This window comes from Pseudophryne corroboree, chromosome 1, assembly GCF_028390025.1.
Source record: "Pseudophryne corroboree isolate aPseCor3 chromosome 1, aPseCor3.hap2, whole genome shotgun sequence".
Lineage (NCBI taxonomy): Eukaryota > Metazoa > Chordata > Amphibia > Anura > Myobatrachidae > Pseudophryne > Pseudophryne corroboree.
The window spans coordinates 623,567,465-623,594,750 of record NC_086444.1 but is presented as its reverse complement, the minus strand read 5'-3'; positions in this window follow the sequence as shown (position 1 = coordinate 623,594,750).

Here is a 27,286-nt window from a genome sequence, read left to right as displayed (position 1 = left end):
TTTGGAATGGCCATCCTGCGTGACACTGCAGTGCCACTCCTAGATGGGCCCGGTGTTTGTGTCGGCCACTAGGGTCGCTTATCTTACTCACACAGCTACCTCATTGCGCCTCTTTTTTGCTTTGCGTCATGTGCTGTTTGGGGAGTGTTTTTTGGAAGGGCCATCCTGCGTGACACTGCAGTGCCACTCCTAGATGGGCACGGTGTTTGTGTCGGCCACTAGGGTCGCTTAGCTTAGCCATCCAGCGACCTAGGTGCAAATTTTAGGACTAAAAATAATATTGTGAGGTGTGAGGTATTCAGAATAGACTGAAAATGAGTGGAAATTATGGTTTTTGAGGTTAATAATACTTTGGGATCAAAATGACCCCCAAATTCTATGATTTAAGCTGTTTTTTAGTGTTTTTTAAAAAAAACACCCGAATCCAAAACACACCCGAATCCGACAAAAAAAATTCGGTGAGGTTTTGCCAAAACGCGGTCGAACCCAAAACACGGCCGCGGAACCGAACCCAAAACCAAAACCCGAAAAATTTCAAGTGCACATCTCTACATAAAATTCGCACTTCTCCAGCTTCGCCCCAAGCCGGTGGTCTCTGAGTTTCTGGAGGACTAAGCGTACATGCTTCCGATGTTCCTCCAGGGAATGGGAGAAGATTAGGATGTCATCTAAGTATACAACTAAGAATCTATCCAAATATTCTCTGAGCACATCATTCATGAAATCCTGGAAGACTGCCGGGGCATTACAGAGCCCAAAAGGCATCACCAAATATTCATAATGCCCTGAGTGGGTATTAAAGGCAGTCTTCCATTCATCCCCCTCTCTTATTCGGATTAGATTGTACGCACCGCGTAGGTCAATCTTAGAAAAAATGGTGGCAGTACGAAGCTGGTCAAACAAGACCGAAATGAGAGGCAGTGGGTATGAGTTTTTAATCGTGATACGGTTCAATTCCCTGAAGTCGATGCAGGGTCGCAACGAACCGTCCTTTTTACCCACGAAGAAGAACCCCGACCCAACTGGAGACTGTGAAGGTCTGATAAATCCCTTAGCCAAGTTCTCCTGAATGTACTCTGCCATAGCCTGAGTCTCAGGATGTGACAGGGAGTACAACCTGCTCTTGGGAAGCTTAGCATTTGGCAACAAATCAATGGCACAGTCATAGGGGCGATGGGGAGGTAGTACCTCTGCAACTTTTTTGGAGAACACGTCCGCAAAATCTGCATAACACCCTGGCAATCCTGGCAAACTTAGCTGCGAGAGCCTGACTGGAAGGCTCAAGCAACTCCTGAAACAATCAGTACCCCAACTAAGAATCTCCCCAGAGACCCAGTCAAATTGAGGATTGTGGGCCCTTAACCAGGGTAACCCCAACACCAATGGGGCAAAAGTACAGACAGTCACATAAAAGGACAATTTTTCAGAGTGTGTGGCTCCAATAAACAAAGAAATCTGGCTAGTGCAAGAGGTAATTTTACCTTGGGATAATGGTTCTCCGTTTAACCCACAAATCTCAATTTCCGATGCCAAGGGTACTAAGGGAACAGAGTGTTTCAGGGCGAATTGGCGGTCCATAAAAACCCCGTCGGCCCCACTGTCCACAAAGGCCTCAGTCTTGACAGTTTGACCAAGGATCTTCAAGGTCACCGGAATGATAAAAGTCTTCTTGGGAAATTCTGACTTCTGGCCTGACAGGATATTTCCCATCACCCTCAGGCCCTGAAGTTTTCCGGCTTTTCTGGGCATGATACTACCACATGACCTTTATTCCCACAGTACAAACACAACCCCTGCTGTCTCCTCCGCGTCTTCTCACGCGAGGAGAGGCGGGTAGCCCCAATCTGCATAGGCTCCTCGGAAAATTCCTCAGAGTCTGAGGTTCCCTTGGGAAGGAAGGAAATCTCAGTCTCCCTTTCAAGCCTACGCTCTCTCAGCCATCTATCCACCCGGATGGATAACTGCATGAGCTGATCCAAGCTATCAGGCAAGGGATATTGTACCAGTTGGTCCTTTATCTGGTTAGAAAGACCTCTTCGGTACTGGTGTCTCAGGGCTGGGTCATTCCACTGGGTATCATGGGCCAACCTCCGAAACTCCGTACAGTAAACCTCAACTGGCCTTCGCCCTTGCTTAAGGATCGAAATCTGAGCCTCGGCTGAGGCCGTCTTGTCAGGGTCATCATACAACATGCCCAGTGCCGTAAAAAAAGCATCAACACTTTTAAGCGACGGACAGTCAGGCTGCAACCCATATGCCCAGACCTGTGGGTCTCCTTGTAGCAAGGAAATCACTATGCCCACCCGCTGAATCTCCGACCCAGAAGACTGAGGCCTAAGCCGGAAGTATAGCTTGCAGCTCTCCTTGAAACAAAAGAACTGCGAGCGATCTCCAGAAAAACGATCCGGGAGATTTACTTTCGGCTCCTTAACCCCTGCAGGTGCTGCTGCTGCGGGAGCTCCGCCAGCAGCCTGGGAGGTGTGCATTTTAATGGACAAATCATTAAATTGTCGAGTCAGGACCTGCACCTGATCGACCACCTGTTGCAACGTATTTTGAGGGGTATGCTCCATATTCCCACAAAATTTCAACAGGAGTATTAGGCTGCTGAATATGTTATGCACACCAGTGCCTGCAGGAAAGTACTGGTGTCAGAACTGTTATGCAAAACAAATGGACTCACAGACAGACTGGGGAATATGACATAACGTACACAGAAGGTGATAGGGTAACAAAATACACACAAGGTGAACAGAGAAGCCCAGAGGCTAAGGAACTGGGTATCTCCCTTGTATTAGAACTGCTCAGATGGGAAAAGCAAGATGTTGTGTTTTAATACGTAGAGAACCCGAAATGCTGTTGCTAAGGGCAACAGCAAAACCCTAAAGGGTTACCAACGGGTGTGGCAGTAAACTCCTTGGTCAGAGATGGAATGATAGACACAAGGAGAGTCTCCACAATCCTAATTCTCACTTGCAGTGCACAGGTTCAGCTTACTGCCACTAAACTGACCCCTGACACCTAGCACAGTGAGACAGGATTAGACAGGCAAATCTTAGAATACAGCCGCAAACTTGCTAAGTTCACAGAGTAGTAACAGAACCCCAGCAAGCTAAACGACTGACTCCAGTCTTACTGCTAGGTCTGGATTGGCAGAGTGTAATACCAAATCCCCAGGCCTATTTGCAGTAAGCAACAAACAAATACAAAGCTACACAGTACTGGTTAACTTTCAGGAACTGACTAACCAACAAAGATTCAGCAGCATCTGCTTACCCTGAGAAGAGGCCTTATAAAGCAGGTGCTGTCCACGCCCCACTCAGACCTCACAGACTGTGAGCACAAAAACCAGCACCGGATCCCCTGCCGTGCACAGAGCCTATAACCACTGCACAGCAAAAGACCCGAACCGGAGTATCAGCTGCGCTCAGGTTACTCCGCTAGCACTTGTCTCCCGGTTGCCATGACGACGTGGCAGCACAGGGCAGTAGACCCTAACATAAGTCCAATCAGCAATTCGTGTTGTTTTTGCTGGTAAACCTCAGGTGCTACGGAAACTCCAAAAGGAAGTTTAAGCCATCTTTTCCTAACCCAAGGGGTCCAAAAGGTTGTCATATAGCTGCTTTTTTCATCCAGCTTACATTGCAGAAATGCATCACGTGCATCAACCAGTGTAAAGACTTTTGCTTTGGGCAGCTTATATAAAACATCCTCCAATGTCGGCATAATATAATGAGATCTTCGCAGTGCTTGATTTAAAAATTTAGGATCAATACAGATTCTTAACTTGTCAGGCTTTGCCACAATGACCATATTGCTAATCCAGTCAGTTGGTTCAGTCACAGGTGCAATATGCCCATCTGCTTCATACTGATCAAGCAAAGCTTTCACTTTCGCCTTGAGGGCTATAGGCACATTGCGTGGAGCACACTGGAATGGCGGAACACTTGGATCAAGTTCAAAATGTACTTCCCCTGGAACAGACTTCACTGGCCATTTGAACACATCATCATAGACCTCTATTATTTGCTCTTTCCTCAATGGTCCAGACAAATCATGTTCCATCTTATGTAGCTCAGAAGGAATAGTAAATTGCATCAACCCCAAACGCTCACATGTGGAACCTGACAATAATGGTTTCTGGTGGACCTCTACAATTTCAAAAGTAAGCACATGGGTATGTCCACTAACAACGCATTCTGTTCTGAACCGTCCCAATGATTTCATCAGCTCTCCAGAATACAGCTTCAGTTTAGTGTCACTTGGCAGTAATGGAACTCTAGGAGCCAATTTCATCTTATCTTCCAGACTCATAACATCACATGTTGCCCCTGAGTCTAATTGACATGGTTGCCTCTTATTATTCAAAGTCAGATGTGCAAACCACTTTTGGCCTTCTGATCTTATAGTACCAATACATTCTGTTGAATAAATCACCTCAGCGCTATGGGTATCAGCTCCAGGTGTTTCATCTACTATGTGTACTTTCCCTGCTTTATTCCAGCTCTTGTTTGATAAGCACATTTTAGCAAAGTGGTTGGTAATACCACATGATCTACAGGTTTTCCCAAATGCTGGACACTGCTCTTTCCCTAGCCTGTGCCTATTACCACAGTATTTACAGGCCATATATTTGGCTGCTGGCGAGTTCTGCTGCCGATTTGCACACTTTGGGCTATCCAGCAAATCACCCCTGCTGTGCTGTTGTCTGTCTGTAACATTGACATTATCAATCTGTCTGTCTATTGCTCTGATTCTCTGGTCAGTGAGCTCTGCTGTGCGACACATTTCAATAGCTGCTGACAGATCTAAATTCCGCTCTCTTAGGAGACGGCGGCGTGTGTTTTCACAATTTATGCCCAATACTAATTTATCTCGTATAAGTTCATCTTTCAATGTGCCATACTCACAGGTTGCTGCCTTTTCTCTCAGCCGGGTAATAATAAATTTATCAATGGATTCACCTTCCTCTTGTTTACTGCAGCCAAAAATATACCTTTCATAAATGACGTTTTTTGCAGGCTTAAAGTATGCCTCCAATGCATCCAGGATTGCTTTTACATCTGTTTGTTGCTGCGCAGAAAGACTCAGGCTGTGCTTATAAACATGACGACATTCACTGCCCATCACTCTCCTCAGTGTGGCTGCCTGCACCTCAGCGGATTTATCATTCAGGCCTGTAGCTAAAGAAAAATCTTCAAACTCAGCTCTAAAGTTCTCCCAGTTGATGCACAAATTGCCACTCATCTGCATCCCATCAGGTGGAGGAATATTGTTGCTAGTTGCCATGTTGGATTGGATGTTGGTTAGATTAACATTACACAAACAGAATCCTGCCCTGACCCCAGATTTGTTTTCACCTGCAACTAGTTTACATTCCGGTCACACTACATTATGCACTACCCTGTTTTATCTTTATACAGATCAAGTAGTACTGTGTATTTGTACACTATTCCATTTATTTTTGTTATCTACTGAGTATGGAAAAGGTCAGTGAGAACAAGTTGCTTGTATGAAGAGCTCTTTATATCTAGCAGGCCTTTAAATCATTTTTATGTATTCCATAATTCTTCCCTGGCAGATACTGAAACATATCTATAGCAATACTGATCCAGATCTTAAGAGAAGGCTCTTACAGAGAAAATGGTCTTATATAGACAAGTTAAGCGTCAGTAATCCACATGGGCTCAATAAAGAGTATCAGTATTATGTGCTTGCTGTGACCCGCTAATGTAAACTACTCTTTTTCTTTTTTCCCCAATCCTGTTTTGTTATTGCTGGCGTAATCGGTTGGATAATATGGACTTTAAATAATGCATTGTAGCAGATGTGCCTTGCTCTTGATGAGTTTGTAGTACAGTAAACATGATTTAATATTTTGGTAAAGTGGAGAAAGAGCGCTATATAAATAAAATTATTATTATTATTATTATTACATGATGAAATAGGTCAATAATGTAATGCAAAATAATGATAGATTAGCTATATATGTTTACATGGCAAAATAACTGCTAATTGTAATTGCACAACAGATACAGTGTTATTTTATATATATATATATATATATATATATATATATATATATATATATGTATATATATATAAAGAATGGGGGGATATGGGTATCGGCGACTGGTGTTGTTTAAAACAAAACAATAATAAAAGACTAAGATTTATGAGCCAAAAAATATATAAAATCAACAAACAAGTTTTTTAATATATAAGTGGAATAAAATACAGAAAATTTCACAAGTAAGGATAAAAGCATAAAAAACTTTGTAAAAGGTAAGGAATTCGGACTTAGCTTTTAAAATAGGCAAGTGGGGTCACTACAGGGAACCCAACGCGTTTCGTCTCAATCAGACTTCTTCATATATATATATATATATATATCTAGAGGACTTCGAATGGGGATCCGGTCAGGATCCCAGCTGTCGGGATACCAGCAGTCGAAATACAGACACCGGAATCCCAAAAGTACTCGGAATGTCGGCGCCGGGATCCCGACATTGATCGCAATCCTGGCGCCGGGATCCTGAATGAGGATTTGCCGGGCCACGAAGAGGGAAGCCGCGTGGGAGGTTGTTTGGGAGCTTGGGAGGGTTAGGTTAAGGCTGCAGGAATGGGTGCTAAGAGTTAGGTACCACCGGAGAGTGTTAGGCTGCAGAAAAGGTGGGTAATGGTTAGGGGGTTTGGGGATTTGAGATGTTATACTCACCTAGTACGTGTCGGGATCCTGAGCGTCAGGAATGCTGCTGTCAGTACTATGACTGTCAGAATCCCAAGCGCCAGTATCCTCATACCGTGCGTGTACCTGTCCTCTGGATGGGACTAAATAGATTTTTAATGTGTTGGGTTTTTTTTTTATTTCACAACTGAGGAACAAATTGGTAATAAGCACCTGTAAATGTTATGTTACTTCTATTGCCTTTATTGAATTATAAAAAAAGAACGGTCCACTGTCCATTATTTGAATACATTCATGAAGAACTGAAGCCAAAGGATGTGTTCAATATTTTTTTTATTGCTGTGAGAAACTGCCAATCTGGAAGACAAGCTGCCCCTGCTTATGGGCCCTACACATTGGCCGATCCGCCGCCGAGCTGCCCGACGGTGGATACGGCCGACGGGCGACCAGGCAGCGGAGGCACAGTGACGGGGGAGTGAAGTTTCTTCACTCCCCCCGTCACCCAGCTGCATTGAAGTGCAGGCAAATATGGACGAGATCGTCCATATTGGCCTGAATATACAGCCGACGGGGCACCAGCGATGAACGAGCGCGGGGCCGCGCATCGTTCATCGCTGGAGCCTCCACACTCAAAGATATGAACGATTTCGTTCATTTATGAACGAAATCGTTCATATCTTTGACTGATGTCGGCCAGTGTGTAGGGCCTATAAGTTACAGGCCACACAATAGTAGAAGATGGGCCTAATTCAAGGTTGATTGCAAAAGAAAAATCTTCCTCTAATAGACAAATCCATGTTGTACTTTTTTTTTATGATTGCCAATGTTTGAGCACCTTTAGCCTGATGCCCCACTCAGAAAAAAAGGAGAGTTATGGTAGACAACCCTCTTTCTTCGATGTTCATAGGGTCCACAGGGAGAACATCACGGGTAGTATGTGGTGGATAAGAGTCCGGGCACCAGTTAAGCTTTCTGGCTTCCCAGAATGCTCAGCTCCTCTCCCCTAAATCGCACCTCCATGGAAGGTTAGATTTAGGCACTAAGCGGGGATCGTTAGGGTTAGGCAGCGGGAAGGAGGGGCTTAGGTTTATGCCCCACCAGGGGGAAGGTTGGGCTTAGGCTGCAGAAAGGGAGGGCTAGGGATAGAGGGTAACAGTAATACATCCCCCCCTGTCGAGATATCAACTATCGGGATGCCTGCGATAGTATTCTGACCGCCGGCATCCCGTACGTTGGGAAATCATACTGATTGTATCTCATTGATTGGTCTTGTATCAGTGAAAATAGAGTTGAGGAAGTCAGAGGTACAAGGCCTGTAGAAATAAAGTAGTGGAATGGTAGCTTTGGGTAGGGATGGACATTGGAAGCCCACCATCGAATGATAGCTGGGTTTACGCCATCAAATCTTTAGATGCGATGGTAACTATCTCATCAAAAGAATTCTTTAGAAGAAAAATTATATGATTTGCATGTGAGCAACAACAAAAAAAAGTTTGCGCATGTGCAAAACCATTGCAGCGTGGCGGGTCGGGGATGAACTGGGGGTGGGACCATCAGAACACCATTAAATGCTTACCATTCGATGGCAGCAGACATTGGAATGCCGCCATCGAATGCTAAAATCTCTGCCATCGCAAAGCAAAACTATTGATGGTTGTGAAACTTCATAATGTGAGGTCCATCTCAGCTTGGGGTCCACTTAAGTGTTGGTTGCAGCTTTACCCCATCATGAGTCTAGTCATTTATACCTTTGAAACCAGAAAATATTTCACTTTTGTCCCATGTCTGTTAAAATTAGTTAACTATTAGCCTAAATTGCTTTATTTCACATGCTTGATTCAGGACAGAGAGGACTTTCTGCGGAGGAGCCGAGATGAGCCAATGTCCATCCCTTCCAATGTTTCACTCAAAAACATAAGTGGTAATGGTTCTCCCTGTGTTATATTCCAGCCTTAGCACACATTTTTACCCATGTAAATACCAAATATCAGAGCTAGGAGATAATTTAAGGCTGCACTGCGTTAATGACCTAGTGAGAGGTTATTTATGTTGGGCTCAAGGAGCACTGTGATGTTGGGCAAATTATGTAGCACTATAAGCACTCTATGTAATGCACATGTAATTTGAAAATAACCAAGAATAAACAAGTAGGCAGCTGTTCGATTTAATTTGGAGGCAGCAGATTGGTTGTTCACATGTTTAGTACTTACTATCTTACCTGTGCTAAACCCACAGAAGAGACCTCAGTTCTACCCCTTTCAGACTGACAAAAATTTCCCGGGTTATTGCACATGAACGCTCATCAACCCGGGAATTTGCTCAGTGTGAAAGGGTCCTGTAAGAATATCCCGGGAGGATCGTCCCGGGATGCAGTGTAGTGTGAATGGGCCCTACCCGGTATTCAGTACACGGAACTGTTAAAAGGCCTCTCACTGGAGCTTTCTTGGGCTCAGAAAAGATGATGATGTCATCATCCAGAGCCCAGGGAAGCAGAGGAGACAGGCAATATGGCTACCTGGACTGATCAGGAGATCAGAGAGCTGCTCAGCATAAGGGGGAAGGAGGAAATAAAGAGACAGATAACAAGCACAGTGAAGGATGCTATTATTTATAACAACATTGCAAAGCTGCTTGAAGCCAGAGCAATTATCCATACACAACAGCAAGTTGTTAATAAAAGACTCTGAAAAAGCAGTTCTTGAAGCATGTGAGCAAGAAAAATGTCCATTTCTAATGACATACATATGTATTTGCAGGGATATCCCGGGAACAGTGTAAACGGGGCTGTCCCGGGTCGATCCCAGGTCTAAGTGCAGTGTGAAAGGGGTCTTTCCCGGGTTGTGTCCCGGGATGCACCCAGGAACACATTCCCGGGTGTGACCCGGGTCTGTCAGTCTGAAAGGGGTATTCTTGGAAAACAATCTATCAATTTGACAGCCGACAAAGATCTCCCAGGTGATACATGTGATAATAGGGAGTATTTCTTCAAGGATATTTGTTGAGGCCTAGTGTCATCAGGAATCCCCTTTACACAAGTACAGAGAAAATAGTAAAGCATTGCCCTTAACAAAAAAGATGCACAGTACTTGCAAGTAGGTATTATTAATACCATTAGTTATGGTATAATACTGAAAGGCATGTGTCTAACAGCTGCACATTAGAGAGCTGAAAAGTGACATCACCCACTCCCTCTTCATTTCTCTTACGGTCTTCCCAGACACCACAACCTCTCCTCTGCCAAGGTAACACTCCCCTCGCAGGTCATCTCACAAATCTGTACATCCTGCCCCAACTAGTGATCCTATGAATCTGCACCTCCTGCAATTTCTTTTTCCTCCACGTAGAAGGTCCTGCAAATAGTCACCTCCCGAAACAGGGAGAAGAACATGGGACATGATAAGACAGGAGGAAAGGGAGAGGACCAGGACAATCTGAGGAGATGGAAGGAATAAAGGAAGAACATGGGGGTGACGTGAAGAAAGGGGGAAGGGCAGGGGAGGATGGCAGGAAGGAGAAAGACAGGAGTATAAAAGACTCTGCACAATAGCTAGCAGCCCGCCACATAATGGTTCCATAATAGTAGTTACTATATCAATTTATTTTGAAATTGCATGTTTCACTGACATAAGTTAACATAACCTCAAACATATTCCTGTAGAGTTAAATGCAACATTCCTCATTATTTGTAGAATTTGCCAGACTTAAAACTTAAAGATGTAAATGTTAAAAAAAAATGTGTGCAATTTAATTACCAATACTTTTCTAGGCCTTAAAACTTAATTGATTGGATTACATTTAGGGGCAAATTTACTAAGTGGCAGCTCTTGCAAGACGCTGCTTCTTGGTGTGATGAATAAATGGTATGGGCGGTATTCAAATGATATCACGCCCAATTTCCTTTCTAAAGTGATCCCCGTTATCGCACATTTCGCGTCTGTAGTAATCAGGTTTAGCTGCGTAAAGGGTTACGGTGCCTAATGATGATACCACACCTGTCAGCAAAAACAGAACGGGCATGGAGGGGGTGAAAATAATTGAATACTGACAGTGTCGGACTGGGGCATGTAGGGCCCACCGGGGGAATGCAGTGGTAGGGGCCCATGTTAGTGGTGTGGCCAGTCTTCAGAGGGGGTGTGGCCTGCCACCTCATTGGTTTGACTAACCATTAGAGAGTGCAACGTCTGGGCCCCTTCATAAATATATACAGTAAATTCAGCTGCTGCATCAATGATAATGTGCCAGATTAATAACAGATTAATAACAGCAATGCACTGTAGATAATACAACCATAGTCCAGTATAAGGTAACATGTGTATAATGTATAATTCAAGTACACAGACTGGAACCTGATCCTTGGAGCAGGAGGTGGGGGGCCCACCGGTGGTTTCTCCAGTACCCCTGTAGGCCAGTCCAAGCCTGAATACTGCCCTATGACTATTTTAGCATATTAGGATGTTGTGCTTACTTTCAACAGCTATGGGCTCTTCTGAGCTGTAACCAGAGGACTTAAAAATATAGATAGATAGATTTTTGGGTTAAACACGCAGCTTAGTAAATTTACCCCTATCTCAGGGGAAGACAGTTCCAGAGTTGAATATATTCTATGACCATTTTAATATATCAGGATGATGCTTTTCTCAACAACCATGAGCAGAGAATGGAGGACTTAAAATAAAGATAATTAACTGTGACAATACAAATCTTATGGGACCTGTGCAGAGAACAGGCAGAATACCATTGCCCTAAATATACAGGACAATAGAGATTGATTTGTGTGCCAAATAGAACACGTAGCCCTGACTCTGTTGGTACTACAGGGAATTGCCCTACAATAATACTACTGTTCCTCCTACTCCTATTACCAGCAAACCCACACAACCTAATCCAAAAGCTGCGGTAAGCCTGTACACATGTAATGTATACATTCCGCTTTATGGGGTTTCTTTGAGAGTGAATTATTAACTCTACAACTAATTAGGCAGCATCCCCCTGTGCTCATTACATTTGCTCTAGGGAATCCATTCAGCAATGACATTTTGGAGCTTCACTCGTAGTGTATAATTGTCATCCACATGACTACCGCTCCCTAATCCCCCTCCTCTCTATAGTGCCAGCACTGATACTGAAAATAGAAACTTCATTTTTCTAGTGACACATAGTGATAGATGTCAGCTCCTGAGCAGTGAAAGTGGCACACAAGTGACATTGAGCACAGCGTGAGAGGTGACATGCTGTGTCATCAGCTAGAGACACATAGCACAGCTCCACATGTGTAGGTCTTCTCCAGAGGCTGCATTCCAGCAAAGCCCTAGATGAAGGTCAGTTAAACGATCTTCAGTTTTAAAATGAATAATGAAAATGTATTATTTATCTACTTTGCCCAGCTACTGCACATAATATGAACTTGAACACATCTCCAACATGAGCTATTTTCCTGCTGGCAGTAGAGTAAAGTACCAACAGAGTCTGGACCACCGACACACACAATGCAGCATTGCAGGATTTTTTTGTATCACATGTGATAGGGTATGTTAACCTATTCAGGTCTGATTATAAACTCTCTGCAGTCATCAGTCAGAATTCTGTTTTCCCTTAGCAACCGGTTGGAGATCAGTGAATGAAAAGGTGACACAGGATCATTGTGTAACCTAAGCAGTCCATAGTTGATCTGTCTTAGGGGCCATATAAGGTTTATTTTATAGTAAGAGAACAAAGGATTCATGTGTGCCAATACATTTAGCCAATCAGAATACACCATGTATGTCTTGAAAACTGAAACACATCATTTGTCAAACAAGATTATAATTTGCAATTAAAATATATTTATTGCTTTGCGATTATCAGTTTTCCCGGAACATCCTTTCTGGAGGTCAGGACAGGTCAAAATCCTCCTCGATGTTCAGAACTTTTGGCGATATGCTTGACTGGCCTTGGATACATCTGGCGTTATAACAATGAACAATTCATGCTTTGAATACAATGTTGCTTATAAAATATCTGTGAAGCTTTTAAGGAAACACGAACCTATATTTGTGAGCAGCAGTAAATATCTTAGTTAATGTGAAAAAGCTTGAATCAATATATATTTGCCATTCAAAGGAAGCTCCTACACCATCATTTCCCCTCTTTTTGATTCCACTTTTTCTCCCTATTCTACCTACACTATCTAGGCCTGAACTATTCTCTTTCAGTAAACCAGTCCCCTGGACTTATAGTCCAAACCTTGGGGATTACCCCTAACAACAATCAAAGGATAAGCAACTTCATTCTTCTGGCTGGAGAGTCACTGTCAACTTCTTCGAGTGGGATGCATGTAATCAGATATCACGACCTTTCACCTTAATTTAAGGTAGACATGGTTAGTAGCACTTGATATGGACCATCATATCTTGGTTCAAAGGTCTTCCTCACATGTCTCTTTAAATAGACCCAATCTCCTGGATTTAGCTTATGCGTAGCTGATCCTTCTGGGTCTGGAATGGAAGAAAACACTCGGCAATGGAGGTTTGTCAATGTTTTACAGACCTCCTGTACATAACCTGTAAAAATCACCATGATTATGTTGTAATTGTTGTGGATAATAACAACCTGTTCTTACAGCTGACCCAAACAATATTTCATATGGAGTCAGTTTACTAGGTTTCATGGGTGTGGTCCTAATATTGAACAAGACTATAGGTAGGCATTCTGGCCAAGTTCTTTTGGTTTCTGTCATTTTCTGTAGTTTTAGCTTAAGGTCAAAGTTCAGATGTTCCACCCTCCCACTCGCCTGGGGGCGGTAAGGCACGTGGAAGGCCTGCTGTATCCCCAAATCTTTCATTATGTGCTGCATGACTTCTCCCGTGAAATGTGTACCTCTATCTGATTCTATAACCTCAGGTACCCCAAATCTACATACTACTTCAGCTATCAGTTTCTTTGCAGTGGTTTTTGCTGTGGCTTTGCTCACTGGCCAGGCTTCGGCCCAGTGACTGAACATGTCCGTTGCTACTAGTACATATTCATATGGACCGCATCGTGGCAACTGTATATAGTCAATTTGTAGTCTCTGGAATGGGTAAAAGGCTTTGGGTATAGTTCCTAGAGGTGTCTTGGTTCTTTGTCCTGGATTGCTAATTCCACAGATCCAGCATCCTGCTACAAAGTTTGTTGCAGCTTTATTGAAGCCTGGAGCTATCCAATGCTCTTGTACTCTATTCACCATGGCTTCCTTTGAATGGTGTACTTGTCCATGAGCTACTTGTAACATAGGTGGAAATAGAGCTGCTGGTAGACAGTACTTCAATTCTCTTGACTTCCAAAGTCCATGTTCATCTTCTTCTGCCCCCAGTCGTGTCCATTTTTCTTTTTCTCCTTGTGATGCTTGTTGTTGAATTTTGATCAGCTCCTGTTCACTGGGCATTTGCTTCACATCTTGAGCTACTAAGACTTGCTCAAGTTCTTTTGATTGTAAGGCAATTCTCTTGGCTTCTGCATCTGCAAATGCATTTCCTTTAGCTTCCATGGTTTGGCTCTTAGTATGTGCTTGTACCTTGATTATGCCAATCCTTTTAGGTAGTTCCAATGCTCTGAAGAGTTCCATAATCAAACTGGCATGTTTGATAGGTTTTCCATTTGCACCTTTAAAGTCCCTACTTTTCCAAATAACAGCGTAATCCTGGGACTAGATGTTAGCTGTCATGTTTTCAGCATGTATGCAGGCTCTGGTCATTGCTATGAGTTCTGCTTCTTGTGCTGTCATTCTTGGTAGCAATGGTCCAGAGTCTATGACTTAAGTTTCAGTTGTTACTGCATATCCTGTCCTTGGGGATCCATTATCATAATATCTTGATCCATCGACGAACAGGTTCATGTCTGGATTGTCCAGTGGTGTATCTTGGACATTAGGAAGAGGTAAAGTCTCTAATTCCATGAGGGCTAGGCAATTACTTCATATTTGGTAAGTCTGGCTGCAGAAAGATGCTTGCTATTTTCTTGACTTAGTATTTCTGTTACAGCGTGCGGTACTTGTATACACAGTGGATGATCAAGCACAATGATGTCTGTCACCTTTTCCTTCATTATTGCTGCTGCTGCCACTGCTCGGACACAGGATGGTGCTCCTCTGATAATCGGATCCAGCTGGGCTGAATAGTATGCCACTGGTCTTTGTTTTGGTCCGTATTTCTGGGTGAGCACCCCTAAAGAATGCCCTCTGTTTTCATGGCAGAATAGGTTAAAAGGCTTTTTTGTAATCAGGCAATCCCAATGCTGGGGCTGTTATTATGGCTTGCTTTAGTTTTCTTACTGCTTCTTCAATGGTGTCCCTGTTTTCTGCTGACGCCTCCTTTTTTGTTAATTCATATAGAGGTTGCATCAGTAATGAGGCTGAGGGTATCCATTCTCTGCAATAACCAATAAGGCCCAGAAAAGCTCTGATTTCTTTTAATGTTCTTGGGGTTTTTGCTTGAGTTATTGCTTTTGTTCTTTCATCAGTAAGATGCCTTGTTCCTTGAGATATGCAGTGTTCTAAGAAGACAACTTTTTTCTGTACTAGCTGAAGCTTGTCTTTTGACACTCTGCAATCTTCTTCTGCCAAAAAGATGAGTAGTGATACTGTTTCCTTTTTGCACTTCTCTTCTGTCTGTGCAGCAATAAGCAGATCATCGACATATTGAACTAACTGGGTGTCTGTAAAGTGTGGTCTCCATTTCTGCAGGATTAATGCCATTGCCTCTGAGAAATCTGATGGACTGGTGGCTCCCCCTTGGGGTAATCGTGTCCAACAATATTGTTTACCTTCGTGAGTGAATATTAGAAACTTCTGGCTTTCCCATTCATCAGTAGATAATCTGTTTTTCCCTCCTTTTGAATCTTGAGATTCAACACCTTTATTGATTAATGTTGGAAAAGGGTTGCTGCGTTGAGGGTAATACATCTTCTGATGGTTACTTGTCGCACTTTGGCAGTGCTACTTCATACATGGTCAGTCTTGCCACTGACAGGTGTTTGGTTCTTGCTTGTTGAAGCTTCTCTGTACCTGCATGTGGACCCTGGATGATAAGTTCATGATTCAGCACTATGCCTGTGCTCTTGTCCTCTTCTAGGACTTCTGATTCATCACTGTGTCTGTGCTCTTATACTCTTCTAGGACTGTTGCTGCTATCACTGCTCTGATGCCGGTAGGTGCTCTTTGATTACCGCTGTCAAGCTTGCTTGAGTTGTAGGCCACTGGTCTTACCTCAGTCCATGATTTTGCATAAGGACTTCTATGTATGGCCTCCTTCTTTAATAGTCAGGTAGTTCTAGGGCTTGAGATGAGGCAACTGCTGTTTCCAACTGTTCAATAGCCTAATTCATCTGTTGCTGTATGTAGGATGCGGACCCTCCTCCCTTTCAGTGTTGTCATACAATGCTTGCATGTAGACTGGTGCTAGAGGTATCCGTGTTCTGTAGTGTCCTACTAGGCCCAGGAATGATCATCTGACTTGCTTGACACTAGTTGGCATCTTAGCTTGCAGTCTGAATCTTTTCCTTTTCACTTTTGTTAGATGTCTGGTACCTTGAGTGTCCTAGGAAGATTAACTCTTGCTTGACTAGCTGCAATTTCTCCTTCTGAGGCTCTGCAGTCTTGGTCTTCCAGAAACTTCACTAAGGACACTGCCCCTTCTTGGTACTTCTTTTAGTGGTGGTGGCAATCAACAGTTCATTCACATCCTGTATTTAGCTGTGTGTTTTGTGGATAAATCACTTGGTGATATAGCCCCTCCACAAAGCTATCCTGGTCCAGTAGTATTGCTTCCTTTCTTCTACAACTGGTACTGCGGGAATGAGCCAATACTGAACTTCTGTTTTAACTTGCTTCTAAATGGCTTTTTGTTCTTTCCTTTGATAAGTTGCTGGAAAGTTAAACTTCTGCTGGTGTGTACTGTATTCTCCTTGGATAAGCTTTAGTACATTGTGCTTCAGCAATGTCACTGGACATGTACTCCGAGGTCAAGAACTGGGCTGGTATTGGTGACTGCATTTCTCTCATCTCCTGTCCCTTTAAGAATTTCTGATATCACCAGTTCTTGTGGTATCTCCCTCTGCTGTCTTCTGCGTGTGCCAGCTCCAGCATTCATTAGGCACAAACGTATTTCTCCAGTGGGCAAGGTGACTGTAATCATACCTTCTGCTGTTTCTTCTGGAGACATTATGTTCACTGGGGAGTACCCGAAGAAGCCCGTACCTCATATTGGCAGAAGAAGCATCATTCATTTGTCTTCTGGAACTTTTTCTGTCTTGTTCCTTATTATTTGCTTTAAACCCCGGAGCTTCTGTTGCTTTAAATCATGGCATTATCTCTGTAATCTTAAAGTGTGAACTGGCGCTTATGTGTTTCTCCAATATTAATAATGACTGTGGATCAATTTCAATAAAAATAACATGAAATTTATTACCTATACATCACAAACTAAAAAACTAAAAACATCCTGAACATATATATCCGATATAAAATTGAGGCATATATGGAGCTGAGAAATGTTTAAAGGTGGCTGCTTTCAGTGTCCACAAAAGGATCCCGGACTAAGTGCCTTGTGCAAAGTTCTCTGGTGAGAGGAAATATGTACAGCTGGTATTACCCGTGTTGATGGAGGCTTCCAGAGGTGTGGAGATTTTTCAGCAAGCAAGCTGTGGCAATGGAACAACCTGGGTCTCTCCCATCAATGCTGTACAGATGAAATTCCTCAGAGTTCAAAAAAGGCAGGTTTGAAAGTCCATATCTGGATCCGTCTTTAAAGTGGAACACTTGTGATAGTCGTCGCAGCTTCAACACTTTGATGGGAGAGACCCAGGTTGTTCCATTGCCACAGCTTGCTTGCTGAAAAATCTCCACACCTCTGGAAGCCTCCATCAACACGGGTAATACCAGCTGTACATATTTCCTCTCACCAGAGAACTTTGCACAAGGCACTTAGTCCGGGATCCTTTTGTGGACACTGAAAGCAGCCACCTTTAAACATTTCTCAGCTCCATATATGCCTCAATTTTATATCGGATATATATGTTCAGGATGTTTTTAGTTTTTTAGTTTGTGATGTATAGGTAATAAATTTCATGTTATTTTTATTGAAATTGATCCACAGTCATTATTAATATTGGAGAAACACATAAGCGCCAGTTCACACTTTCTTATTCTGAAATATTTTCAGGGACTGACAATCCCTTCTGGCAGCTGTGACAGCGCGTCTGGGCCATTTTCTTATCTCTGTAATCTTGCCAGGTAGTACTGACCACTTGTCAGATGTCTTTCTTTGTCCTTCTTAAAGCAGACTTCCTTTAGTCTCCAAACTTTCATGCAACCTTCATATTGTTTCTCAACTTTTCTTTTTCCAATCACCTCTCTTTATGATTCATTCATTATTCTTCATACTTTGTCCTTTCTTCACTTGCATATTCTTTCTCACTGCTGCTGGCATGTCATTTTCTTAGTCCAAGTCCACCCAGGCTGGTGTTTAACATAATGATGTTTATGCTGGGAGTTGTTGTTCCTCTTTGTCTTACTTTTCCAGTGAGAGATAGTCTTGTATAGCAGCTTGTATTTCAGGTTACATCTTTGCTTTCTTGCAGGGGTAGGGCTTAACCTCCCAATCCAGTCGTTGCAATGGCTTGATCTGTAAGTAAACGTAGAGGAATCTGGTTGTGCATAAAAACAGCTCTTGAAACCCTTGGGTCTCCTGTGGGTAAAGTCACTTTTATCGAACTGCCAGTGGTGACTGAGTACACTGTTGCCGACGCAGGAGTTGCACACCTTCATATTCTATCATCTTGTGTGTCGTATAGTGACTTTATCATAGTAAGTTCTGATGGACTCAGTCTTCTCCTGTTTCAAGTCTGGGGCTGCTGGTGCTCTGAGTGTCTGTGCATGACACCATCTCTTAAGTCTTGTCATGTACATCTTTCCACTTTCAAACGTTGTTCTATTTTTCTCTGTCGGAACGTCCGTTATGGCTGGGCAATCATCTACTGCATCTGCTTTTAATATGGTGCTTACTGTTTGGGCAGTTGCTGGTCCTAGTATAGCCTCACACAACTGGTGGTAGTCGACCCATGCCGGTGTCCATATGGTTTGAATTCTTTCCATATAGGCATAAACTGCTATTGGGTTTTTTTCTAGGATCTGGGGACTCTGCAACTATATTTGCGAGGCCATTGCCATACCATGGTTTGTGGTGTTGGCTCTGTACGATGTATGGTTCGTTCGTCCTGGCTGCATTATCTGGGTTGCGTATTCTCTGTACTTGTGCTGGATACAGAGAAATAGGCAATGATGACCGTCTTTCAGTATTTCTAGTCGCATAGATATCTTGGCATGGTGGTTCATGGTGTGAAATCCAGTTTCCACAATTTGGGCAATGTTCATATTCTTCTGGAACGCAAAACTGACATACCGGACACAATCTTTCTGGAAAATATGTCAGTTTATTCTGTACATTATGCACCTGGGCATGAAAAGCTGTAGAGGCTGTGTCTTGACCCCTTGCTTCTCCTCTTCACCTGATTTGCACCCTTTCGCCTATAGTTCCTGATTGTGGACAATTGTTTACTGGACTCATAGCTTGATTCCAGGTGTCCACCACTCGTTTAAACATGAGGGAAGCATTAGGTGGCTAGTTTCTTTGGTTGGTCTTGTTGGGGTTTCTTGTGATAAAGTATCAGGACACTGGGGCATACTCTGTACACATAGCTCAGGTAAATCATTCGGATTTTCAACCACAGATCCTTCTAAGATAGGGCTGATTATTCGTCACTCTTTTCCTGGCTCATCTTTTTTTCAATTTTACTGTTAGTGAGCTTGCAGTTGATTTCATTCTGTTCATACTATGGGTACCTTGGTGTGCATGCATGTCTGGGTATAGGGGTGGGGTATAGTGTGCAGGTGCTGTTGCTGCAATTACAGGCAGTGAGTTTAACGCTGGTTGTGGTGCTATTGAGTACTCTGGTACAATGGGGAAATCATTTTCCTCATCTCTTCTTCTATTCTCTGCTCCTAATTCTTTTGCTACAGTGATCCAGATGGATGCTTGATCTCTACTATTATGCTTAATTATCCAACTTTTGTTACAGGAGGCAAATTGTTCCCATTTCTCTAAGTCTAGTGTCCCTTCTGACGGAAAACCTGCTCTTTTGAAAATTTTACTTATTCCTTTCAGAGATTTACTGCCCTCCCTGTCATTAACAATATCCACGGGTTTGTCGGGCCCTGACATCTTTACAGACCGCGCTCCCATGCCTGGGTGAACGTGCGCGGAACCCCTCCTGATGTGGTATTTTAGTAACTCCTTATGAGGGACTTAAAATCTCCTTTTAAAGCTTTTCTTACCCTCCCTGTTACTAACAATATCCACGGGTTTAAACCCCTCCTGATGTGGTATTTTAGTAACTCCTTATGAGGGAATTAAAATCTCCTTTTAAAGCTTTTCTTCCCTCCTTGTTATTAACAATATCCACGGGTTTGAACCCCTCCTGATGTGGTATTTTAGTAACTCCTTATGAGGGAATTAAAATCTCCTTGTGAGACGCTGACTCTGAAGAATCTCTTCTATCCTTGTACCTAAAAAGCTCCTTAAATCTGTCTGTGGACAAATGACATGGGTTGTAGTGTTGTCCCTTCCTCCCTGCTTTTGTGGAAAATCTGTTAGTACTGCTCCCCAAGTGAGACCTGCATAATAGATTATTTCTTCTGGATCACTGAGATGCGTCCCTAATATTATTGTTAAGTTACTCCAAGGGTCTATCCCTCTGCCTATATAGATTCCTGCTTGTATCAGTATCCCTGTTGTTCTCGGTAAACTTCCCACTATTCTTGGAATGCGTTCCCCTTGTGTTTGGAAAATTATGTGCCTTGTGCACCTTGGGCAATCATACTTGAGTCTCCTTGCTATCGGGTCTACCATTTAGTTTAATGCTTGTTTCTTTTCAGAAAGTAACAGCTAACATCGGGGACTGCTTGTATGTGAGAAATACCTATTAGTGTGTGTAGGAGAATCTAGTTACTGGCTCTGGTTTCAGTGTTTTCGCAGACAGCCAACTCCCCCCCACCTTTCCAAAAGCATATCAACAGAGTACATGCAACAGTGCAAGGATCCCAAAGCAAAGGGTAACAATAAGTATTATATCTGACAGATTCTTGACCATCTTTTATATCTGGTTTTTCTGTCTTCTGGATACCCTCTCACTGCTACGTCTGTTATCTGTGTGCGCGGCAGCTGTTTGAGGCTATATGAGCAAATGGGTCTTAAACCTGGGATTATGTGGTTCCTGGGCCAATAGGTTATGATGTTAGACCAATCATTTTCAATGTAATGTTCTAACAATTCTCTTTTCAAATGACAACCTATTGTACAATAAAATTCATCATCATTTTCCACATAACCAAATGAGACTGCAGTGCTTGTAATTGCCAGCAATCTTGGTGCTACGGACCCTTTGTATTTTCTTAACACAACAACACAGGTACAAGATTTGCATACACCTCTTTGGTTATTTAACAATTCAAACTGGTTATCAGCATTAGAACATATCTTGGCCATGCGCCACCTTTATAAAAACGGCTCTATTTTCTTAATAAACATGCATTAGTACTTGCACAATTTAAAAGTTTTCTGTACTTGATTAATTCCCCCTGTGCACTTGTGACAAATTATCTGAAATTATTTACCCACAATTCAACAATATAACATACATGTATGGTACCTTAAAAAAATTTCTTCTGACTGACACTGGGCTCTTTAAGATATTCTCTGACCTTCCCGACTGGACTTCTCCAGATTTCAAGAAACGCTGAGTTCAAGTGAGCAGGTAGAAATCTACACATTAAATCTCACTTACCGGTTTTTGTTATCAGCGGTTCCTGAAAGATCAGAGGATTTATTGCCAGTGGGGGAGATGCTGGAAGATCTCCGGACGAGGTCCCAAAATGATAGGGTATGTTAACCTATTCAGGTCTGATTATAAACTCTCTGCAGTCATCAGTCAGAATTCTGTTTTCCCTTAGCAACCGGTTGGAGATCAGTGAATGAAAAGGTGACACAGGATCATTGTGTAACCTAAGCAGTCCATAGTTGATCTGTCTTAGGGGCCATATAAGGTTTATTTTATAGTAAGAGAACAAAGGATTCATGTGTGCCAATACATTTAGCCAATCAGAATACACCATGTATGTCTTGAAAACTGAAACATCATTTGTCAAACAAGATTATAATTTGCAATTAAAATATATTTATTGCTTTGCGATTATCAGTTTTCCCGGAACATCCTTTCTGGAGGTCAGGACAGGTCAAAATCCTCCTCGATGTTCAGAACTTTTGGCGATATGCTTGACTGGCCTTGGATACATCTGGCGTTATAACAATGAACAATTCATGCTTTGAATACAATGTTGCTTATAAAATATCTGTGAAGCTTTTAAGGAAACACGAACCTATATTTGTGAGCAGCAGTAAATATCTTAGTTAATGTGAAAAAGCTTGAATCAATATATATTTGCCATTCAAAGGAAGCTCCTACACCATCACATGTTATCACTACACTATCACTGTACCCCAGCTATTTGCACAGCAACCTACTACATAAATCAGTATGTAACAAACACACGCACATTATATTTTATATATATATATATATATACTTGCAAGGCAGTCGGCACTCCCAGGCTCTTTAAACAACATGCTCCGTGCCAGTTCAAAAATTCATCATGTAGGTCCAGGAAAAGAACGGCACTGGAGACAGATTGCAATGAAGGATGCATTGAACAGGCCACAGCTGTTTCAGGGCTTCTGCCCTTTCCTCAGGCCAAATACATGTAAAGACAAACAAACATAGAACACTTACCCAGCTAAATACCCCCCGGAGCACATTCGCCGCCGCGTCTCCTCCACGCCGTCCTGCTTCCGGGTACCGAGCCGCCAGGTCACTTCCGCCCACTACGTAGCTTGTCGCCATGGCAACCCAGCGCTTGCTTGTCAGCCAGGCGCAGCCGCTCTGTCTCGGGGACCCACAGGCCGCTCTCCCCATGGTCAGGCGCTGAATGGGCACGAACTCCAAGGGTGCTCCCTATAATAGAAACATATGCATACAATATACCATGGTGCATAATAAAAAAATGCATTAAAACTGCATTAAAACATACATTCTATACGTGGCACTTATTTAGAAATACAAATCCATTTACAGGAAAATCACACTGATCCTAGCTGATACATGTCGGCATTACACCAAAGACCACTCCCCCTATCTAAACACCAACTAACTGTCATTAATGATAAACTACCACAACTATCACCCAGAAAAACCTCTGGATAAGATTGTGAAGTAGTTCAATGACCCAGAGGCACCTCTAGGTCAAAAAGATTAATTAATTAATTAATTAATCGGGAAGGATAAAGGTAAACTAAAAACCCAGGTCACGGGCTTCTAAATAAACACATTCCAGTTAACTTTTACGTTGAGACCCCGTGGCCAAAAGGTATCCAACCTCATGATCCACCGGGTCTCTTTTTCCAACAGGATCTTAGCCCTATCTCCACCTCTCAATGTCGGTGGTACATGTTCTATACCAAAATATTTTAAAGAGTTAATGGTGTGATGAGCTGATAAAAAGTGTCGGGCCACTGGCTGATCTACCGGTTTACCCTCCAACGTCAATTTAATGGCTGAACGATGAGCCGCCATGCGTTCACTGAATTTTTGTGTAGTCTGCCCTATGTAGAACAAACCACAGAGCCGGCCTTAGCTATAGGCAGGCTAGGCATTTGCCTAGGGCATCCAAGCATGTCTAGGGGCATCCAAGCATGTCCCTGCAGTATCTCATGCTGGGAGGGACAGTCTGCAAACTAACTGTTACTTTCCAAATGTATTCAATCAGTACTTGTATACACTGCTGTTTACATTTGTAAAAAAAAATGCACACTGTGCCTTAAACTTCCTCTGACATGCTTGAATGCCCCTGACTTGTGAGACCTCAGACAGACAGCAGAAGCCAAGTAAATGCAATTCCTGGACCTGTGACATTTTCACTGACTATATAAGGTTATTACTGGATGGCTTCTATAACACATGTGTATTTTGGAAGACTGCTTCACAGAAACCTGACATCACCTATACTGCTTGTGCACATAGGGGAGGGGGACCCTGTTATTCTGTGTCCCTTATCCCTGTGCAATTCCCAGGTGTCTGCAGGGACATAACATGGGCAATGTTCTCCCCACACTTTATTTCCTAGTCAGTCCATGCCGTAAAATTCCCCTGCCACCCAGCACTGTAACGTGGTCAGTAAGTTGCGTTGTGCTTTCCTATATGAAACATCAGTGCAGCATGACTTTCGGACACATCAGACTGGAGGGCAGAGCATATCACTCCCACAGTATAAAGTAAAGGGCATGCAGTAACAGACACCAGCAAACACACTGAATAGTGAAGAGAATGGACAGTTTCTACATGTTTGATACTGGTCTTTTTGTATAACCAGCAAGTGTGGCAGTATCTGTGGCAGTATATGTGTATTATGGGCATTACTAATGTGGGGCATATGTGTAAGGTGCATTACTGTGTGGCATTATGTGTATTATGGGCATTACTAATGTGGGGCATATGTGTAAGGTTCCTTTACTGTGTGGAATTATATGTATTATGGTCATTACTGTGTGGCATTGTGCAGAGTTGAACTGGCCCACAGGGTAACCCCCCGGTGGGCCCCACTACCTGAGCGTTGCAGGTACAGATGCAGAACTAGCGGCGGAGCTAGGGGGCACCAGACAAAATTTTGCCTAGGGCATCAAATTGGCTAGGGCCGGCTCTGACAAACCACATGGGCAGACTATAGCATAGACAACATAGGATGTGCTACATGTAATCACCTGTCTGATATTGAATGTTACGTTACGTATTGGATGTTTAAATTCTTTACAGGCAATCATGTGTTTACACGTAGCACATTTTGGACACCGATAGCAGCCAGGGTTTTTTTTTTTATGGATGACCACTTCATCCAACCTCTTCATTCCTGAAATATCTGTTCTTACAAAAAGATCACGGAGGTTGGCTCCCCTCCTGAAAGCTGGGTAAGTGTTCTATGTTTTTTGTCTTTACATGTATTTGGCCTGAGGAAAGGGCAGAAGCCCTGAAACAGCTGTAGCCTGTTCAATACATCCTTCATTGCAATCTACTGTCTCAAGTGCCGTTCTTTTCCTGGACCTACATGATGAATTTTTGAACTGGCACGGAGCATGTTGTTTAAAGAGCCTGGGAGTGCCGACTGCCTTGCAAGTATATTCTAGTGTTCTATGGACACCTGTTGTATGGCACCATCTGCTTGAATTGTATTTGCACCCGAAAGCTTCATACACTGCTATCAATACGTGGGAGAGGAAACACTTTTATTATCACACAGGTGTAAGGCTGTTAACATGTCTTCTCAGCCTGACATCCCAGGGTGCCATATTATGGGTACTATGGCCCCGGGTGAGACTTTTGGTTTTACACAGGAACAAATTGACAGAATTCTGTCTAAAGAAAGCATACCGGCAACTAATTCAGTGATGAGAGCAGATGATTGCCTGTTCCAGTTGATGAAATACAAACGCAGGGAAATAGATTTTTTACTACATGGAATATCACTCACAGAGTACTACAAAGAACACAAGATTCCACGAGGGTTCCGTGTTCGGAATGTGCCCACAATAGGGCGGCATAACCCCGACTTTGTAAGGAAATGGATAGGCATACTGAATCGGTGTGCCTTTGATCTTATGGTTCTTGTGATTGAGGAAACCAATAGAGAACTGGAGATCACCAGACATAAGATCACCACATTTGAAAAAGATAATCTTAGATTTTTACAACAGGATGAATCACAGGATTGGATGGGGAAACTTAAAACCCAATGTGACCAGTATCGTCGTGATTTATTAAAATTCAAACGAAACAAAAAGATGACGGTGGACCAAGACTATGAGGATAACAAGGTTTACCGGTGGTTGGCAGGCATGGACACTCAAGATAAACCTAGGCCGCCTCAAAGACGCCGCCCTTGGCAAAGGCAGAAACAGAGCAATAAAAACACAAAGTCTAGCAGTGACAGCGTCTTTATTTTTTCTGATATAGATGAAGCGTCTGGAGGTGCCCCTTTAGGACGGGACCCACGAGAAGGTGGGGCTCAGACCGACGCACTGCCACCCGCCGGGGTGGCCAGAACAAAAGGGGTCAGAAGGGCGGCCCAAGGGAAGACTTACAATTAATCTTCAATTTGTCTAAAAGAGCGCTTACACCTGATGAAATTGGTGTCCTTAGTAAAGGACTGAGTTTCGTGCCTACCAACTTGCATGATTCGTTTGCCTGGTCTAGGGATCTTCATAAATTCACAAGGAAACTCCGATTGAAGGAGTTTTATCAGAATACTCCACAGGAACACAGCACAATTTCCATCTTTGATTCCTTTCTACAGAAGAAGTCTAGGTCGAATTTTGACCCTGTGTCATTGAATTCGTCTATCAAAACTTTTGGCAGGTTGATGGATGATTCCATTAATAAATTTGTGGCAGCTCCGGCTAAAATTAAAAGGAACTTGTCTATGGTGGAGAGACAGGCACTTTCTCATTTACGAACGTATGATGATATTGTTATCCGGCCCGCCGATAAGGGCGGGGCCATTGTCATCCTAGATATCGAATACTATCGTCAGGAGGCTCTGACACAACTGGGGGAGGAAGGAGTCTATTGTAAGCTACGGGGTAATCCTGTTTTGGAATATCAGCAGGAACTCTTTTCTATTCTAGATAAAGCGAGAGATGAGGGACATTTACCAGCTAAAGTCCATAAGGCCCTATGTGTGATGCATCCAAAAAGCCCATTGTTATACACAATACCTAAGCTCCACAAAAATCAAACCAGCCCCCCGGGGAGGCCGATTATATCGGCTAGAGACTCATTGTATCAGCCAGTGTCACAACTTCTGGACAGCATCCTTCAGCCATTGTTACCTGCACAGAGAACATTTCTTAAGGACACCAACTCGTTTATCCTTAAACTGCATGAAGTACGGAACTTGGCTCTAGGCACCCTGATGTGCTGTTTAGATGTCCGTAGCCTTTACACATCCATTTCCCATGTGGAGGGAATGATGGCTATGTAGGGTTTCCTTGAGAGACACCTAGCCACGACTGCATTTGATCATAGGTTGTTTTTGACCCTTTTGGAGCTCACGTTATACAGGAATTATTTCCTGTTCGACGGTGAGTTCTATTTACAGCTACGAGGGTGCGCGATGGGATCATCGGTCGCACCCTCGTATGCTAATGTGTTTATGTTCGCGGAAGAACACCAAATGTTCTTCCTGGACCAGGGGGTATCCAATAATATCTTGATGTATATCAGGTACATCGACGATGTCTTCCTGCTGTGGGGTGGTGGGAGAGAAGCCTTCGTGGATTTGATGGCGGAGATCAACGCCTTGCCTTCACCCATCAAATTTACCTACACATGTAACGAAAAGGAAGTTACGTTCCTCGATGTGAAAATTATGGTGAATGATGGGATGATTTCCACGGAGATCTTTTCCAAGCCCACGGACCAGAATAC